The sequence below is a fragment of the Antechinus flavipes genome, chromosome 2 (genome assembly GCF_016432865.1).
Source record: "Antechinus flavipes isolate AdamAnt ecotype Samford, QLD, Australia chromosome 2, AdamAnt_v2, whole genome shotgun sequence".
Classification (NCBI taxonomy): domain Eukaryota; kingdom Metazoa; phylum Chordata; class Mammalia; order Dasyuromorphia; family Dasyuridae; genus Antechinus; species Antechinus flavipes.
The window spans coordinates 542,836,570-542,857,620 of NC_067399.1; the positions used below are offsets into that span (position 1 = coordinate 542,836,570).

The window sequence follows — 21,051 nt, forward strand, 5'->3', positions numbered from 1 at the left end:
ATTCATTTTCCACCACCAGTGCATTGGTGTGCCTATTTTCCCACAATCCTTCCAACATCCAACTATTTCTGTCCTTTGTCATCTTTTCTAACTACTTGGGTACGAGGTGAAAACTTGGAGACATTTTGATTTAAATTTATTTTATAAAACAACATATTGTAAGATTCTAGTTTTTAGTCCATTCTGCTTTCTTTCCATTTTATGAGAAAGTTTATTCATTTACATTCACACTTATTATTACTAGCTGCATATTCCCCTCTATCCTATTTTTCCCATTTATACTTTTCTTTCTCTTCTTTCACCTTATCGCTCCTATTCAGTGTTTTGCTTATGACCACTGCCTCCCTCAATCTGCTCTCCCTTCTATGGTCTTTCCCCTTTCTTTTCCCCTTTTCCTCGTACTTCCCTACCTGGTAAGAGAGATTTCTGTACCCAACTGAATGTGTATGTTATTTTTGCTTTGAACCAACTTCAGTAAAAGAACAGGTTCAAACAATGTCTACCCCCTCCTCTTTTCTCCTCTAATAGGTTTTTCATGCCTCTTCATGTGATATAATTTACCCTATATTGCCTCCCCTTTCCTCTTTTCCCAATGCAATCCTTTTTTTCCATGCCTTAATTAATATTTTTAATCATCACATCAAAGTTAATTTATAAACACATTTATTCTAAATATACCCCTATTAACTTCTATAATAATACAGTTCTTAAGAATTATAGGTCTAAATAGAAGGGAAAAGAGAAATAGTAGGGGAAAGGTATAAAAAAGAGGCGGTCTCTAAAGGGGGAGGACTGCTTGAGGCAAGTGCTCATGAGTTATAAGTATCAGCTTCCCTTGATAACAAAAAGGTCAATATAGTAAGCACAGACAGGCAGGACAGCTTTGAAAACAACATGTTGAATTCATTACTTGGAGGTAGAAGCATGTGTCATCCTCCCTTTCTGTTTTGTTTTATATATGACAACATCCATCTTGATGTTTAAGTTATGAATTGAAAAAATATTTTAAAACAACAACAGCAAATTAAGCAGTTTTTAACCCAAGTTTGCATAGTGAGTGGAAGAGCCGGAATTTGAACCTAGGATCTCTGCCTCAGGTACTTTTTTATACCTCAAGTATAAAGGCCTCAAGTGCCTTTTTATACCTCTACCACATCTTGGCTTGGATTTTGCTGGTTAAGCTTCGGTTAGGTGCCTTAAAAAAGTTCTCTTGGGTTTGTGTACAGATGTAGGTTGGGCAATGTCTGATTTTATTTTATTTTTTTAGCCCAAGGGTCAGTATTGATTAAAGCACAGTGGTAGCTATTGTGGTAATGGCTCATTTTGTGGTTCCCCAGAGGCATAGCTAGAATATTTTTGGTTTCCTGGCAAAGTGAAATAGGCTTTTGTAATTTGATGAAAGAGATTACCAAGTTTGTAAAGGATGCTACAATATTCCTGTCCCTGCAGTCTAGGGAGCTGTCCATCCCTTGCATATTATACACCAGGAATGTCTTTTTGCTGTTGACACATGTCATGAGTCCTCTGAGTAGCTAGCTGTTCTATTTGCATCTGGAATGGGAACAGGGCTGCGTAACAGCAGCCTTACCTAACAGTCCTGTTACCACAGTAGTTCAAGATGTTGACTCATCCCATTTCAGAATGGTCTCTTACTGAGAATAAGAGATAAATAGGAGTGCCATGAATGCCATCTAGCCCAACGATGGCAGACTGTAAGTAACGAATTCCTGCTTCCATAGTGTAATGTGATGAAACCCAGGAGGTCCCTCCCTTCCAGCCTCCCACTCCCCATATCTCTGCATTCTTGTCTGTTTTAGTACCTGGTACGTCACTGTAAGAGCTTCATTCCTTTGAATTTTATAATCTTCAGGAGACTTCTTTGTATCAGCTTTGAAAGACTTAAGAATTCTGATCAATGCAATGACCCACCACAATCCCTGATGATGAAATTTGCTACCTATCACCTGACAGTTGATGGACCCAAGATATAAAGGGCAGAAATTTGTTTTGTCTGACTATGGATATTGGTAATGAGGGCTTATTTTTGTTTTTCTGTTGGGGAAGGTAATTTGGGAGGAAGAAGGATCAAGTGATATAAATAAAAGAAAAAGAAAAAGTCATCACAACATTTAAAAATGCACGAAGAATGTAACAAAAGAAAAACAAGATGGAAACAAACAAGACCACTCTTTATTGAATTTATTATATACTTACAAGGAAAAGCAAGATGATCCCAATAGCTTAAGACTTACCTACTAAGAGTTGAATTATGAGCTCAGTTGATAGGTTGCCCACAGCAAGGAAATCACAGAGCCTTTATGTATTGATGTATTTTTTTATGCTTTACTTAAAAAAAGAAAGAAACCCAACAACACTGTGATACAGGTGAATTAGGCATTGGTATATCCATTGAACTGATAAGGAAGCTGAGACCCAAGGAAGTAAGGACTTCCTTACTGGAAAGTCCCAATACTTAGCCCAGTGCCCTTCCATAGTACTGAGGGGTGATCTAACACTGTATTGAACCTCGATTATATTTTAGTTTTAACTTTGCCTTTGAGTGTTTTAGGATGAGTCTGGGTGAAATGTTGCAGTGCAAAGAATAATGGATCCCAGCTGGGCTCAGGGCTTTGCCCAGAGTCACACTCGTAATAATTGTCTGAGGTCACAGTTGAACCCAGGAGGGATGAGTCTTCCTGACTCCAGGTGCAGTGCTCTATCCACTATCTCACTGCCCCTCTATAAATGCTATCTGTTATTATTATGCTTTAACTATGCAGAGGAGATGCTGATCCAACAAGATGGAGCTCATTAGAAGAAGCCCTTAGAGTTTCCTCTTACCTTTCCCCAGGTGTAAGTGTGGGCTCTCAGCTTTAGTTGATGTAAGTGATTGATACTATTTGGCAAATGCCCTTTCTGGCTGTGATTCATCAATTTATCTAGCACCTGGATGCCACTGGCATTAAGCAAGTCATTCCTTGGAGACTCTCAGTTTTCTCACTGTTGATTGATTGCGTGGTTCAGATGAGCAATGTGCTAACTCCTTATTTGGACTTCTCAGAGAGTTTTTGACATGGATTTGCTGTCTTTTCATTTAACAGATGGGAAAATGAAGACATGGATGGTTTATATGTTAAGGATAAAAATGAAGATTTGTATCTCTGCCCCATTAGAGTCCTTGTGGTTAAGGTGATTATATTAGGGGTATCTCCTTTGGGGTTGACTTATCAGTCTTTCCCTTGGCAGACCCCTTTGATTAGCATTGAACAAAAGCCTTCCTTCTCCTTTATATTTACTCAAATGCCATCCTTCAAGGCCAGGGTTCAGGATTCCCTCTGCCATGAATCCTGTCCAGACCATCCCAGTGTGTGGGGATTTCTCCTTCCCTTTGATCTCAGTAGCACTTAACTGTGGGCATCATGGATAGGGTATTGTGCATGCTGCCTTGTATTTTATCTTTTGCCTTCACTTAGATTGTGAGGTCCTAGAAGCAGAGGACAAATCTTATTCATATTTGCACCTTATGCTTAGTTTACTTTCTTATAGTTTTATATATATACACACACACATATATATATTTATAGACACACATATATATATATTTATACACACACACATCTATATAAAGTTACTTAAAAACATTAGTAAATATTTGTTGTTGATAGCAAGAATAATGTGAGGAAAACAAGTGGGATAAATATTGGCCTGGCTTCTGAGATCCTGGACACCTCCCAATTCAGAAGGTGGAAGAGAATGGAAGAATATTTTGGAGATAGAGAATCACATGTGGCCCAGTAATTTAATTTTGAGGAAGGGTTATAGGGGAGAAAGATGGAGAGATGTGCAGAGGATTTAGAGCAGGGCAGGAGTGAGGTAGCTTTTTTGGAGCAGAGAGCTATGTAACTTGTGGGCAGGGCTCATCTTTAGCTTCTGTTAACAAGACCTGTGGAATACCAGGAAATATTGTTCACCTATCTTTCAGTCACACTCCCACTGGCCAGAGCCCAAGAGGCTGGGGCTTCCTCAGCAGCTGCACCTCTGTACAGTGAATTAAATCATAATGAACCAGTTGCAGCTGCAGTTCCCTTTGCAAGATCATTACTAAGTCCTTGCATTCTTTGGTGTTTTACTTTTCACAAAGTGATTTCACTTATCTTATCTCTTCTGATCTTCCTAATTATCCTTAAATTCAGACAAGGCAGGTTTCCAGCAAGCATTTATTAGGCTCTTAAAATGTGCAAGATTCTAAGTGAGACAACGTTTAGAAAAGACAAGATCCCTCCCCTCATGGAGGTTGCCTTCAAGTTGGTGGGTAGGTGACATGAACAGATAGCTGCAATAGGGAATAGTACATGTTAATTTGAAGAGAAGGCCAAAAAAAGTGGCAGTTGAGGCAGTTCAGTAGATGAAATACTTGGCTGAAGTCAGGAAGACCAGAATTCAAATCCGGCCTCAGGCACTTACTATGTGACTCTAGACAGTCATGTTACCCATTTACCTCAGTTTCCTCAACTATAAAACTGGAATTATAATAGGATCTACCTTCCAAGGCAGATTGTAAACATCAAATGAGATCACATCTATAAAGCTCTCAGTCCAGGATCTGGCACATAGATACTGGTTTTTTTCCTGGGGAAGGGGATGATGAGGGGAAGTTTTTTGAAAGAAGTTATATTTGAGCTGGGGTTTGAAAGGATGGGCTAGAATTCATAAAATCCTAAATGTAAACTCAGAAGGGATCTTAGAGGTCAATAAGTTTGTCCAGAACATATTATGCCTTTTCCTCTTGTCTTTCCTTCTTCTACCTAGCCCTGACTTTTTTTTTTTTTTAATTCATCAAAGACCTTTTTTGCTGTGGCAGGCAATCCACCTTGCTGACAGTAGCCGGCACTCCTCCACAGGTTTGCCCATTCAGTGGTGGAGGCTCTGGGAGATCTCTGAGCTCTTGCTGATGGGCAGGTCATAGGACGTTGTATAAGTAGTGATGTGTGCACTGTGCTGAGCAATCTTTGACCTTCAGAACACAGATACCCAAGGATAGAACATGCTGATCCAACCCCCTTCCTCCACTCCTGAACAATGCAAACAGAGCAGCATTTTCCAAAATAGCTGGGCAAAAAGATGAATCCATTCTGTTCCTCTGCCAGTTGGTTTTCACCATTCTCCAAATACATCTCACTCTTTTATGTTTTCTTTCATTCCCCTCATTTGGGAAGCCCCCCCTTTCTAAATCCTAGCCATGCTTCTGGACTTGCTCAGGGTCTATGTCCTCCCTGACCAATCCACTATGATTGCCTTTGTTCCCTGATAATAATTATCTGAACCATTTGTTTGATGATTTATTATATACCATGATATGACATCAATTGTGTGATTGGTTGTCTTGTATGTCTATTTAGCTTTTCCTGTCTCTGTATCTTATCTCCCCACTTAGCTATAAATTCCCCTAGGACGATATTGAGCCTTATATATTGTATCTTCCACAATGCTTTAAGTGGACATTTCTAAATCCAATTGCACTTTGGAAGCAGAATTACTTAGTAGGCTGGGAGTGAATGGGTTGGTCAAGTTATTAAGGAACCTGGGCTTGACAAATGCAGGGTATTAATCCAACATGTCTAGCTGAGAATCCCTAGACAAAGGGAATGAGTGTCAGGGAAAACAATGGTACAGAATTGTTGCATCATGATCCTGTATTCACAAATGGAATGAAAATGTAAGATTGTATTTGGAATCTTAGAAGATGAATAGGAAAAACATCGGTCTTTCTTTTCCCTGAAAAACAACCACCAAAAAACCCCAGAATAGTTCCTAAGACTTCCCCTCCTCCTCATTTCCCTTTGGAAAGAAACAAAGCAAAGCATCATGGCCCAATGGAAAGGGTGCTAGTTTTGGAATCATGTGGTTCTGCTATCTGTGTAAAAGTCACTTAAATTCTCTGGACCTTACTTTGTTCATTTTTAAGAGGAGAATGACCTTGGAGAGCTCTCCCAGTTCTCTGAACCTTTGGTCAAAAATCATGGAACTGAGGGACGATGGCCAAGAGCAATCATAGTAAAGCCATATTGATTCTAGGCTGTTGTTTGTTGCCTTCGTGGTCCAAGCCCTCAGTTAAGCCTCTTCTCTTTTTATCCCCCAGCACTGGTAAGAAAATTGTTCTTTTTCTGACTGAGCAATTAGTTTACCACACCCAGATTATGTTGGTGCCCTCTCCAATTTTGCTGAGTGAAATAACCAATTAGGTTTGAAGAGGGAGATTTATATCGGCTCACAGTGTCAGTCATAATTTATTCATGTGAAATTGAAACATTAATATGGATTGAGATCTTGCTTCAGGCAGTTCCTATATGATATTTGGCCAGCTGGTCAATATACCATCAGTGTTTTTTCAGGAAAAAAAAAAGTTTATTTTTGCAGATCTGATTTGCTTTAATAATTTCAAGAAAACCTCTGCTTCTGGTCATTTAATGATACACTTCTTAACCCCTTCCCCCCACCAAGTAACATTTCATGCTTTTGGAAAATAGCATGGAATAGTTCTAGATGAAGTCCAAGTTCTGGTCCTACCAGTTATTGGATACATCATTTCTCTTTTATAGGATTCAGTTTTCTCTTCTGTAGAATGAAATTTACCTTAGATAACTTAGTATATGACCTTGGCTGGACAAAGTCACTTAATTTCCATCTCTTCAGTCTCCTTGTCTGTAAAATAATAATGTTATTATATAACAAAGCACCTATAAAGCTATAGAGCCTTTTTAAGATTTGCAATGTATTTACAAATAATATCTTATTTTTATATTTATACCAACTCTATGAAGTAGGTACTATTATTATCATCCCCATTTTACAGGTAAGGTAACTGAGGCAGACAGAGGTTAAGTGTTTTGCCCAAGGTCACACTGCTACTTAGTGTTTGAGACTTGATTTGAACTCAGGTGTCCCGTCCTTCCTCCCTTTTTCTTCTCTTCTTTCCCTTTCTATCTTCTTTTCTCCTCTTCCTCCCTTCCTTTAATTTTTTATACATAATGAAGATGTTGATTCTCTTTAAGAAGCCATGAATCCTTCCAAATTGTCCTCACACTGAATGGAAGCCTGACCTATCTAACCTCGGGGTCAGAAAGATCTCTTGCCTTGGGTTAATTTTGTATTAGTATAGATAGCCTGAGTCTTTAGCAAAATTAGTGAGTTCTGTCAAGCACATATGTACATGAATTTTTGTATTTTGAATGAGTTTACCAAAGAAAATAAATTGTAGTCATCTTCTGTTAATTGTCAAATTGTAGTCATCTTCTGTTAATTGTCAATTTGTGAAATATCAAGATTGTTCTCCTATCTCTATTTTTCCCCCCTGAGGCAATTGGGGTTAAGTGACTTGCCCAGGGTCACATATCTAGGAAGCTTTAAGTGTCTAAGATCAGATTTGAACTCAGGTCCTCCTGACTTCAAGGCTGTTGCTCTATCCACTACACCACCTAGCTGCCCCTTATCTGTCTTTAACATTCTGAGTTGCCAAGAATAGCTCTGACTTTGCAGGGATTCTGAAGCAGTGTGTATATATGTGGGCGTCTAGGTATGTCTCTTCCTAGGTGACTTGACTATATAGTACCATATCTGATTTATTTTTATATTCTTCATCCACTAAATAAATATATGGAGTCAGATTTATTTAATAACAAAGAAACTCGTTTGTTCAAATTTTAATAAAGCAGAAATCAAACAGTGTACATAGGAGAGTACATACCAGATAATACAGAGTAAAGAAGCTCTCCCTTTGGGAATGAGGTGACTTGGCTCACCCAAGAGAGAGAATTCCAGATCTCACTCAAAGAGAAATTCCCTGAAGTCTCGAATGTAGCAGGCTGGTAATAGGGATGGGACAGAGACTGCCAGTTTTTCCTCATAATCTTAAAAATATGGAACATTTCAGGAATTTGGGCATCACCCCTGTTCAGGGGCCACTAATCTCTGTTTTGTTCCAATTTTTTGTAAATGTGCTGCTGAAGCAAACATGGAGTCAGAAATTTTTAGAACTAAGCTCAGTCTTTGAGGTGGCCCAGTGGATAGAGTGCCAGGTCTGGAGTTAGAATGAGCTCAAATCTGTCTGTATGACTTTGAACAAATAACTTTACCCTGTTTGCCTCAGTTTCCTCATCTGTAAAATGAGCTAGAGAAGGAAATGCAAACCATTCTAGTATCTTTGCCAAGGAAACCTCAAATGGGGTCATAGAGTTAGAGAAAACTGAAAAAGACTGAGGAACAATAACAGATCTTTGAACCCATCCATTAAGAACCTCTGTATCTTACAGATGAGACAACAGGTCTGGAAAGGTCATAGGTTTCATATATCTAGAGCAGAAAAGAACCTAAAAGGTCACAATTCCCAAATTTTACAGCTGAGGAAACCAAAGCTTGGAAAAGTTCGGTGAGTTGCCACCTAGATTTAGATAAATGTTAGTTGTTTGATAAAATTTTTATTGCTAGAATTATAGAGTTAGGAGCAACCTTAGAGATCTTCTAGTCTATTTCCCTCCTTTTGCATATGAGTAAACTGAGGCCCAGCCGTAAAGTTATGTGTATGCAATCACAGAGCCAGCTTGTGGAAGTGATGGCTCTAGAACCACATGATGTTTCCTGGGGACAAGTTAGGAGAGGTTTGAAGGAGACCGAATCTGGCCGGGGAATGAGCCAGGTGCCAAGGAGCATCTCTCCACAGGCACCTGGTGCCTCACATCTCAGCCACCGTTGGCTGCGTCAGCAAGAGCCCCAGTAATGGGAAGGCTGTGCCTTCTGGACTTTACACCCAAGTCCACAGACCTGCCTCCTTGAACCCCGTCCTATTTCTGAGGAAGACGAAGGTAGAGGAATAAACAAGAGTTTATGAAAAGGATTATCAAAGGTGTGGCTGGGAAACAGCTGTGCCCAGCAACCTTTAGTTCTGAGGGAGGTGCTGACGCTGGGAGAGCCTTGAATTTTGCCCTTGGCGGTGTGAAATCTGAGGAGCTAAAATTACCTTAAGTCATTCTTGAGAGGGGAGTGGGGGTGGGTGGGGGCCAGAGCTGAGGCTGGAGAGGAACCGCCACATGAGAGCTCTTGGGGGTTTATTGAGGGCATTGTACTCTGAAGTGTCTCATCAGGGTGTGGAAGTGACTCTGGGTTCTCTCCCAAAGGATGACAAGCTGTAGCATCTCCTATCCACCATCAGAAGACAAGCTCAGGAACAGAGAGCAACCTTGAAGTTCTTCACTTGAAGGTGTATCAGCTTATTTTTGGAATATTTTGGTGATTTTTATCCCCATGGAGTCGGTTTCCTTTGCACTTTTTAATTTTTATTTTATTTATTTTATTCACACTTTATCTGCACAAAATATTTATTTATTTTATTCACTTGGAAACATCATTTGGGGCAGAAGTCTAAGTCTTCACCAGACTCTCAAAGGAGACCATGACAGAAAAGGTTAAGAATCAATGCCATATTGGAGTATCAGAGATGTTGGGCTGAAAAGCAGTCTTGGATCATTTAATCCAAGACCCTTACTTTACAAGTGAGGAAATAGAGACCCCGAAAGGTCACCCCAGGTCTCATTGACAGTAAGAAACAGGACTAGGATTTGGTCTTTGTTGCTCCAAAGCCAGGTTCAGCCCTACTTAAGAAACTGTTTGGCCTATGTTTAAGTTCTAGAGCCTTCAAAAAACCTTTGGCTGCCTTAGGGGTGCTATGGATAGGGCATCAGGCCTGGAAACAAGTAGGCCTGATTTCAAATGTGGCCTTGGACATTTACTAGCTGGATGATCCCAACAAGTCACTTTAGTTTGTTTGCCTCAGTTTCCTCATCTGTCAAATGAGTTAGAAAGGGAAGTAGCAAATCGCTCTAGTATCTTTGTCAAGAAAACCCCAAATAGGGACATAAAGGGTCAGACACGAATAAAAATGACTGAACAATAACATTGCATCTTGATATCTTTATGATTCTTTTGGTTTGTTGCACTCCAAACACTATCTTCCTCTTTTTTTTTTTTTTTTTAAGATTTTGTTGAAGAGTTCTCAGTCTAATTTGTCAATTATGTCATTCAAAGATATTTATTAAATGTCTACTGTATGTCTAGACTCTATTTAGGCACAGGTATAGTATATAAACTAGCAATATTATGTGTTAAAAATCAGTTAAACGATTGAAGTGTTAATTAAGGAGTAATTAAGCATTACTCCAGATGCTGCTAGATGCTGAGATTAGAAAGAGTGAAACAATTCCTACCTGCAAGCAGCCTATATTCCAAAAAAGGAAATTAGTACACATAATACTGTATTCAGCATAAATGTAAAGTAAATAAATTCAAATATATACAAAGTAACTAAATACAAGTAAAATATTCAACTAAACATTTATTAAGTGCTTACTGTTTATGTGCCTGTCACTGTTGTTAAATTCTGGTAATACAAATATAAATAAAAAAGATAGAACCTGCTTTCCAAGGATTGCAATGGGGCAAAACAACACATAAAAGGAAGGTGAAAATTGTAGGGGAGGAGTGATGGAGAAAGAGAGAAGTCTGGAGAGTCAAAAGGAGAACTCAGAGAGGAATGAAGGAAAAATGTTTGTGCTTCCTTAAAATATGGAGGATCTGGGAGAAATTGATCCATCTGAGTAAGAGGTGGGTAGGGTAGTGGGATCTTTCATGGTGAGAAGGTTGCTGTGACATTGTGACACAGGTGCCTCTCAGGATGATTAAATAAAAGAATGAAGGGAGTTTTGGAGGGGTGGAAGAAGATGATCCTGGAGCTGCATCTTAAAGGAAGAAGGGATTCTTTGAGGTAAAGGTGAGGAGGAAGTGCATTCCAGGCATGGGTTATGGCCAGTACAAAGGCATGGAGGTGGGAAATGGTGTATCATGTGTGAGGAAATGGAAAGAAAACCAATTTGATTAGCTTGCAGAATACAGGACAAGGAGTAATATCCATTGAGTCTACAAACAAGATCATATAATAGACTTTCCGAGTTAAACTGGAGAGATTCTCTATTATCCTAGAAGCCATAGGGAGCTAGGGGAGTTTATCAAGTAGAGAAGTCAGAAAGCTGGGCTTGGAGTTAGAGCAGGTTTCTAGTCTCAGCTCTGTCACCAATCAGCTGTATGACCTTGAGGCGGGTTCCTTAACCTTGGGCAATTTCCAGTCTGTAAAGTTGATTCAAGGACTACTTTAATTCTGATAATCTATGACTAACCCACTATCAATACAAATCATTACATAATTGAAGCACCATATTGTCTATGATAGAAACAAAAAATATTGTAGATTTAGAAAAGCAGGAGTTTCTTGAATAATGGGGAAATCATAGTGATAGTAGCATTTGAATTAGACTTTCCGGATTGAGTAGGATGTAGATAGAAGCTCAGAAGTAGGAGAAGTTAATACAAATGAAAGTAAGAGTGAAGATAGCATGTTCATAACACCACAAAACCAGCCTGGGAATAAGTTTGATGAGATAGGGACAGATAGGGAGAGTCTTGAAAATCTGGTGGAATAATTTAAAATTGATTGTGATGCTTTCTAGTGACATGGAGGTAACCTTGGGTTCTTGAATGCTATGTGAGTGGAACTCAAGCTCTGGCAGGTTCTACCAAGCTAGAAAGACTTTGGGTATGGGAATAGGACCATATTTATACTTTCTGAATTTCATTAATTAAGTACCTAAGAAGGAGTCTGGAGTAGTAGAAAGACTTCTAAGCTTAGTATAGACAGTCAAGAAGACCCTACTTAGATTGTATGACTGGAAAAATTACATCTACACATCAACTCAGCTTTGGTACTCACACTTCTTCAGTACCCTCTGCCTCCGAGTCCTCTCTGAATAGAGATTGGAGTAGAGAGCATCTTCCAAAACTTGCATTTAAGAAGGGTCCATAGGCCAGCCATCTCTTCATTGACCATCTAGTTGTTGCTCTCCGTTGGAATTCTCTGTCATGTACACCAGTACCTTCTTTCCTTCTGCCTCTTTTATCTCCCTTTTGTGTATTAGATTGTAAACTCCTTGAGGATATGGATAATGGACACCAAGTCCAGTATTTTCTTTATTTCTCCAAACTCCTCAGCTAGCCTAGTTAATGAAATTCAAAGAGGCCAGAAAGGTGGACACAGGATGGTGAATTTATTAGCCACTTTGGGGGTATATACTATAGAGGTTCACAGTATAATGGTCATGAAGTTGGAAGACATCGTAGAAGTTGATTATTGCCACCTACTCCATTTGTATAGAAGGAAGCCAAAAGAACAGAGAAAATAAGTAATTTTCCCAGGATCACCTGAGCAGTTAGTGGCAGAGCTAACTATGAACATAGCTCTCCTATATTCAAATCCAGTACAATTTTCACTGCACCATGATGTGATCCATATGGGTAGAAGGGCCTGAGATGATACATCATAGCTTCTTTAAGTATTGATATTAATGGTAGTAAATTCAAAGTCACAGAATAGCAGCAAAGTGATTTTTAAAAAGTGTTTTAAGAAGACTAATCTTATTAGGACATGCATGAACATGAACATGAGCAGACTGCAACATATTATCAATGAAAAACTGCACAGAAAAAGACCACATAAAAAGATCTCATTAGGAGAGGAAAAATCCATAGGGAACAGCAGGCCCTTGACAATTCATACTCTTCAGGCTGTATCCCAGCTGGAACACTTCTCTACTGTTTATCTGAGCATGAGTATCATCTGCTGTGCTGCTTTTTTCACTTTGCTAAGTTGCTACTTCCCTCTGCTAGTTTTTTTCTTCTTCTTCTTCTGAATTTTAGCTTATATTTAGCCTCTTCTCTAAAGGAGAACATATATAGCTTTTTTTAAAAAGAGAGGCTACGCAGCTATTTCACCTCTTTTGTGAGTCAGGTCCACAACTACACTTAGCCAGTATAGCAAAAGAACCTTAGGTCAAATCTGTCTTTTGATTTTTCAATGCCAACTTTCTTAGGCCAAACTGATATTTGGGTTGGGGAAAGTAAAGTTCTCATTATTTTTCTTAAAAAATATTATTAGAGCTATTCAATATTATCTGGAGTTTCTTTTAGCAGGATTGTGGATACGATTATTTTTGTCCTGCATTCCTAAAGCTGTATCCAAATTACTGCTTTCCCTACACAAATATTTATCAAGTGTTCACTGTGTGTCCTTGTGTTCTTTTTGACAAAAGGAAAGTCAGAGAATGTAGTGTTCTGGTTGGTTTTCTGGAGATCTCTGGACCAGCCTTTGTTTCAGTAGATTAATCACCACAAGAATAGCCAGAGATAAAGTCCAAAGTCCAAATTCTTGATTGTCTCCTTGCTTGGGGCCCGATTAGCTTTCTTGAGACCCTTCAGACAGGCCATGCTCTCAGTGAGGGGAGGAGGAGGACAGGCTGGCCACCAGGAACCTGATGGAATGAATGTCTCTTTTTGGCTCCAAGAGCTTGAGCTCCCACCTCCAGTCCTTGTCTTCTCCAAGTCTGACCCTGGCTGAGTTTGTCCCACTTTATATGCTCTTTTAATTACATCGTCATAGGTGTGAATCTTGTAGATCTATATTAAGTACTAAGTACATGTACTGAACTAGAGAACTTACATGCTAAACTAAATAACCATTGTCTTATCGATTCCACCGAGTTAGCACCTTGTAAGAATCCTTGTTTCAAGTACAGAGTTCTGGTCCATAACAAGAGAACACTTAAAGTAACCAGACTGGATTAGATTTTAATCAGTTGGGTTTTCCTATACTACCAGAAATTGACTTCATTTAAAAAATTTACTTTGGAAATGGCTAATTGTATTGTATGACTTTACTATATCAACAGATATTTAAGTGGCCTCTTATAGGGAGCACAGTGCTTTAGAGAATACAAAGAATAATTCATGGTTTTTGTCTTCAAGGAATTTATGATCTCATTGGGAAAATACAATATTCTTCAAAAAGTTAAATAATACAATATGAAAGATATACTGAGAACAGTATTGGATGCTAAGTATCAAATGTTCATGTGGTTAAATGTTATAGGAGAAGCTTAGAGTAGTAAGAGAGAGAATTGCAGATAGTAATGATTATAAAAGGATCAATGAAAAAGAAGACAGGCCTTGACTTGAGGGCAAATAGGACTTAAATAGATTACAAGGAGGAGAGAGCAGAGCTCAGAAAGGTATGAGCAAAGACAGAGACAAAAATTGGCATATTCAGGGGATAGATAGTAGAATAGTATGATTAGAGGATTCATGTAGATGGAAATAGGAAAGGAAGTCTGTAAAAATAAGATGGGGCCAGATTGTAGAGGCGCTCGAAGGCCAAACTAAGAAAGATTGTACATTACCTCTATGGATACTTTTTACCTTGTGTTTTTATTGTACTGCACCCTAAAAGTGAAGGGAAGGCTTTTGTAGGCCTGTCGGATTGTGCAAGTGAAAAAACAGAATTGAAATAATGAAACATGAGTAGCTATCTTTTATACTTTTTCCCTCTTTCATAGGTATCCTTCTATTATCTGTCTTAGCTGTGACATGTTTTTTTATAAAGAGTGTTTGACAGGTTTTAGCTGGTTGTTTTTTAGGAGCATTGTGGAACCTGGATTGCTTGTAAGAAGGAAGGAGAATAGTTTCTATTTATTTTTTGGCTGTCTGTAAAGTTGGTATGATTTGTGTTCCCCATTCCACCCTTGACTCTATATCAGTCAAGGTTTGAAATCATGAGGAAATGTGATTCAGTGGAAAGAACACTGGGCAGTGTGAAAAAAGTGACCTATCTCTTACCATTATTAAAATTTTTGCTATCATTTGTATAAAATAATGGGATAGTACAAAATTGTAAGGTGGCATTTTAGTAATGGATCAGTGGAGTGGGTAGAAGCATGACCCATTACCTTGAGATCTTAGTGAAATAGGAAGATTAGACCCTAGGCTGGAATAAAATATTCATTGAATCCACTGGCTATCAGTCTTTTCAATTGTTCAGGAATCAAATGAAATAGGAACTTTGTAGGAAGCACAATAGGGGATAAGCTAGAAAAGGACAATCATTTCTAATCAGTGAGGAATAAATCACTCCAAGGATTAGTTCTGGGGTTAAAAGTGCTACAATCATTGAGAACACAGTGGATTGGCTTGAGTTAAGGCTGAGATGAAAGTTGAAGGTGAAGATGTTAAATTTTACTTAAGAAAAGAACCAGTCTTAAGGAATATGCTAGGCTAGTGAACTGGGAATAGAGATGGGTTGAGAGCATGAGTAGGACTGTGAAAAAGGGGTCTTACAGGGCTAAATTGAATATTATGATGCTATTTTATTTCTGACAGTTATTTTTGATTTTGACTTTTTAAATGACTTTTTCTCTTCTTTCTTCATTAATCTTTTAATCTCTAACTTCATCTTCACCTCTAAGGGAAATTGGTTTTGCTGAAACACAGACCAGAAAGATAAAGCTTTCATTGGGGGTAAGGAAGAGACTGGTAATAGAGAGAGGGCATTGAAGGTTAGTTGCAAAAGCTGTTCCTACCTTCCCCTGTATATTTCATTAGACTAGCAGTAAGATGTGGATTATCTTCCCATCCCAGCCTCTAATTAGTTGTGTGACCTTGGAAACTTTGACTTCCTTATTTAGGCTTCAGGTTCCTCATGAGAAAAATGCGGTAGTTGGACCATATGAACTCTAACCTATCTTCTAGTTCAAAATTGTTGTGGCTTTTTTTTAACATAAGGTTTGAATGTATAGGTTTCAGTATGCAGAGTGTGTCCCCTGACCTGGTAATCCTGCCTAGCTCACAACATTCCTGAGTTCATTCAAAGCATATTGAAATGTAATTGGAAAATATTTAACAAAATAAAAAGAAATAACAGTTAAAAAAAAGATAATATTCAGTCAATAGTCAGCCCACAGGAATTCTTATGGTTCCTGTTTCTATTTGATTTTGGAACCAGTGGTCTAATCTGACACTAGATCAAGGCTCTCTTCCTTTTCTACTTCTTTCCCATTCATATTATAGTCCTGTAATACGTTTTGTTTTGTTCTGTTCTGTTTTTTTTTTTTTTTTTTTTACCTAGAGTACATAGGTCCACAAAGGGGTCTATGGATGGATTGTGGAAGTCTGTGAATGTGGAGAAAGAAAAAAATTGACATCTTTATTTTCAGTAACTTTTGATGTCCTTTGTAATTCTGTGTATTTTATTTTATTTTTAAACACATTTGCATTGCATTTAAAAACACATTATTATGAGGAGTCTCTCTACTTCATCAAACTGCTATAGGCTATCCATGACACACACAAAAGTTAAGAATCTACCCTGGTAGAAAGTAAGCTGTTGAGGGCAGGGTCTTTGTAGCCTTTATATTTATTTCCTCTATATATAGCGTAGTGTCTGGTATATGGTAGCTGCTTGATCTGGTATACTGATTGCCACAGGTGCAAAAGGCTTCTTTCTTTAGCTGTTTGTGGGCACCATGATCATACCAACCAAAAACACTTGACATATATACATGGCTCCCCCTTGTCCTTTTTCCTAGTGAAGATGCTCTTCTGCCTGCTGCCCTTTCCTGGATTCGTCCAACTCTAGAATGTCTTTCCTTAAAAAGTAGAGTGTGGCATAATGGGAAACACACCTGAATTGTAGTCAGAGGGCTCAACTATAAAATTATGACACTCACACCATTTGGGAAAATTTTCTGTAAAATTTTGACATGTAGTAATGTGAGCTAATATTTATCTTTATTTATCTTTATTATTAGTTACATATTACATATGAAACCATTATAGTTCATATATTTATTTCATTTATTTATTGCATATGTTTTTATTTATATATTTTTGATTACTGCATATGAGATGTAGTGATGAAAATTATTCAATATTCCTGTTGTGGGCACAACATAGTTTAGGTAACATCTTCTTTTTTGTTCTTAGTACCCTTCTTGATAAACTCCTGATAGCACCCTGTGGGTCTACACTGAGTCTAGGAAATTAAAGGCCCCTCAATAGAGTTTATGATTTGATTCAGAAAAGTCAAGTTTAAACAGGAAGATACTTTCCAAAATCAAGCTCCTGCAGACTTCATATCTAATTCTATATGCTAAGAGTTAGAAAACAGCAGGAGTGATAGACCTCTCTATGATCTTTTCCCCCATATGTGACATGAGAATTGTAATAAAATATGCCTTTCCTATTTTGCTAAACTATTCTAACGATTAAAAAGAGAATGTTTTCAAAGCCCTTGAAAATCTTCCAATTAAAGGAGCTAGGTAGGTAGAAAGACAACATTGCCAAAGGAGAAAAAAAAAGTTGTATTTATCATCGATGGTAGTACTAAGCCAAGAATGTGAGATTAAGAAATAACTTCAAGTTGTATAGAGCTCTCAGAGTGGAGTATTCTTGAGTTTGGTCCTTGATACCATTAGGAGCCAGTTCTACAAGTTGAGCCTTCTGTGTTTAGTGAGGGCAATGCTGGAAGAAGACTGAAGAGCTAACGGCATGTGAAAAAGGTCAAGGCACATGTACCAGATCCAAAAATGGAGAGCCCAGTCTAGCACATTTCCCTAATACCAGGCAAGGACATTTACAGCTGGAAGGAACCCTATCCAGTGGTCTTCTAGTCCAGTCCTATTCCTACTGTGCCATTTTATGGTGAGGAATCTGAGACTCGGAGAGAAGTGAGTTTTGTCCACAGTCACACAAGTAAATTAGATGAGAAAGAAGAATTTGGTCCTAGGGATTTCTGACTTCAAATCTCAACACTTTTCCTTAATATTTCAAGGGTTCTTAATCTGTTTGGTGTTGTGGTCCCCTTTGGCAGTCTGGTAATACCTATGGATATGCTTTTTTAAAAAATATTTTATTTTATTTAATAATAACTTTATATTGATAGAATCCATGCCAGGGTAATTTTTTTTTACAACATTATCCCTTGAACTTGCTTCTGTTCTGATTTTCCCCCTCCCTCCCTCCACCCCCTCCCCTAGATGGCAAGCAGTCCTATATATGTTAGATATGTTGCAGTTAGATATGCTTTTAAATACATAAAATAAAATACATGGGATTATAGAGAAAAAACAATTATATCAAGATACCATCAAAACCTAAAAAAAATAAAATTAAGTTCAGAGACTCTTGGTTAAGAACCTTTGAATTCTAAAAAATAAGTTGATTTTCTATATATACTGCTTTAACATTTACAAAGTGCTGAATATCTCATTTCATCCTCAGAGTAACTCTGGGAGTTAGGGCCTATTATTATCATCCCCATTTTACAGATGAGAAAATGAAACAGACCAAGGTTGAATGACTTTTCTAGAGACATTCAGCTATGAAGTGTCAGAGGCTAGTTTGAATTGTGTCCTGACCCCATACCCAACACTTTGTGCACTACATGGAGCTACTTAGTTGCCTATTCTGTGGTGATTTTGAGCTGAAAGAGACCCTAAATAGCAGGATTTAGATTCAGGAAGATCTGGATTCAGATTTGTACTTCTAATGTTTATGGGCAAGTCTTATAATGTCTGAGCCTAGTTTGTTCATCGTTAAAATTGGTATGGTAACACTACAGGTATAGTACAGTGCAGAGGTGCAGCTGGGTAGTAATTAATAAGCTGGGCTTATTATTATTATTATTATCATCATTTTTATTATCATCTCTAGGTCATTCTCCCTCTCTGTCCCTTCTCCCCTCTTGCATTTGCCAGTTTTACAGATAAAGAAACTGAAGGGGGTGAAGGTGGGAGTGGGGGACAGAAATTACTTGAGCAGTAAATAGTGAGTTAGGTCACCTGGCTTTTCAAATCCAATGTTCTTTCCACCTCAGCACTCCATCCTCTCTTCCTCTTGGCAAATGGAACAGCCTCCCTGATGTCCCTGAATAACAGAGAGCCCATAATTCTAGGCACTTAAAACAATTACTTTTAGAATGGCAGATGGGATATTTGTCAGATTGTGTCAACAGCTGAGATGGCATTTGATCAGCCAGTGTGACAATCCCATTCAAGGAACTTGTCCCAACACAGATGTGGCTTTAAGGATGAATGCCTTTCAAACTAATGATCCCAAACTGCTGAGTGATCTTTTTCCAAAATGTAGTTGATGAAAATCATGCATCAGACAAATGTGACCCCATGTTGTCTGACAAATCTTAATTACTTACACTGACATTATTGAAATATTGATGAGCCAAGAGACTCATTAAGATATTGCTTTAAAGTAAATGATGTAATGCATGAATTGTTTTTGTTCCTCAAAGGGTGATCAGAATGGAAAAGAATGAAAGGCAGTGACTCAGCCATCAAGGCAGGCTCTGGGCTCTGCCAGGGACACAGTCCAGGTTTGTTCAAAAAGCATTTATTCGGTGCCTTCTGTGTGCAAGACATGGGAATAAAAGATAGCTCTCCTATGGAGATTACTTAACAAAAGGGAAAAGGCATGCACTCCATCAGCCAGGCTTCTGGTTAGTTTCTTTCATTGGCTTCTGAAGGCAAAATGAGAAGTAATGGGTGACAAGCTGGGACTTGATGTAAGGAAAAAACTCTGTGAGAGAGCTATGCAAAAAATGGGATGCTCAGAGAGATAAATAAATGGGTTTTTCCTTGTTGGAGATCTTCAAGCTAAGGCTGGATGACCACTTGTCAAGTATATTATTGTAGAGAAAAAAACCCCTTTTGGGGGGTTTGTTTTTCATTTGTCATTGAACCTCTTTGAGCCTTAGTTTCCTCATCTACAAAATCAGAGGTAGGGCAGGAAGATAGGAGTCTTTCTAGCTCTAAATCTATGAACCTGGAAATCTCAATGTCATCTTTTTCTTCTTCATCTTGGTTGTGAGAGGCAGCATTGAGAACGAATGTTGGATTTGAAGTTCTAATACTAGATGAACTAAGATTGAACTCGTTATCTTCATCTTCCAAACTCATTCTGCTTTTTAGGTGGTGAAATGATGTTGTTGTGAGGATCAAAATGTGATAATATTTATAAAAAGTCCTTAAAGGCACAATGCCTAGCACATAGGGGGTGCTTAATGTTTCCTTTCTTCCTTTACTCTTTTTGCCTCAGTCTCCCTATCTACAAAATGAGCTGGAGAAGAAAATGGCAAACTATCCCACTATCTTTGCCAAGAAAGCTCCAAATGGAATCTCAAAGAGTCAGAAATGGCTGACAAATGGCTAAGTCATTTTCTTCTTTGTCATTTAGAGTTGGGAGATGACGATAATGACTGCCTTGGAAAAGTGTGTCCAACTTTCTCTGTTGGTTGGGCCAGATTTTCCTTGTAAACAAGGACCAAGTTGAATAGGAAGTGCAAAAGAGCCATTTTCTGTGATTTCTGCCACCCTTTTTGTATTCCTGCTAGTATCTAGATGGCCCCTTCTCCATCAGGCTGGTAGAAATATAGCATCACAGACTTAGAGCCAGAAGAGAATTTAAGGGTCAATTAAAGATGAGGAAGGTAGCAAAGCTGAGTCCAGATCCTTTGGACTTAAAAAAAGATCCAGTCTTCTTTTGAAGACCTCATGTTATGCTGTAGCAGCCCATCATCCCCTCCTTTTGAGAGAGAGCATGGCGTAGCAGATAGAATCCTGGCCCTTAAGTTACAGTGCCAGAACTGGATTGGAAGATCTGAGTTCAAATTTGGCTTCAGACACTTACTTGTTGTGTGACCCTGGGCATTTAATCTCTATTTGCCTCAGTTTTCTCATATGTCAGATAAGAATGGCAATAGCCGCAACTTCCCAGGATTGTTGTAAAGACAAAATGAGATAATATTGATAAAGTTCTTTGCAAAACTTTGAAGAACTATATTAATATTACATATAAATATTGTATATTAATATATATTATAGACAATAAATTATGTATAATACATATAGATATCACCACACACAAATATTAATATCTATATTAATACATACATATTGTTTAATTAATATACCATTATGTTTATTAATTATATATATTATATAATTATATATCAATATTATTATTATTAGTTGTTGAGGTTGTTTTCTATTATATGACTTTCTAGATCCTTTGAATCATCTTGATTTCGGTCAGCCACCCACTCTGCCTCTCCCT

General features: G+C 38.1%; 1 protein-coding gene and 1 pseudogene across 2 annotated transcripts in view; one reads left to right on the forward strand and one right to left on the reverse strand.

The window, feature by feature from the left end:
- DAPK2 (death associated protein kinase 2) overlaps positions 1 to 21,051 on the forward strand; it is a 173,854-nt gene that overhangs the window by 35,271 nt on the left and 117,532 nt on the right. The gene's annotated exons all lie outside the window — the stretch shown is intronic.
- Positions 7,911 to 8,009, reverse strand: LOC127552609 (uncharacterized; annotated as a pseudogene).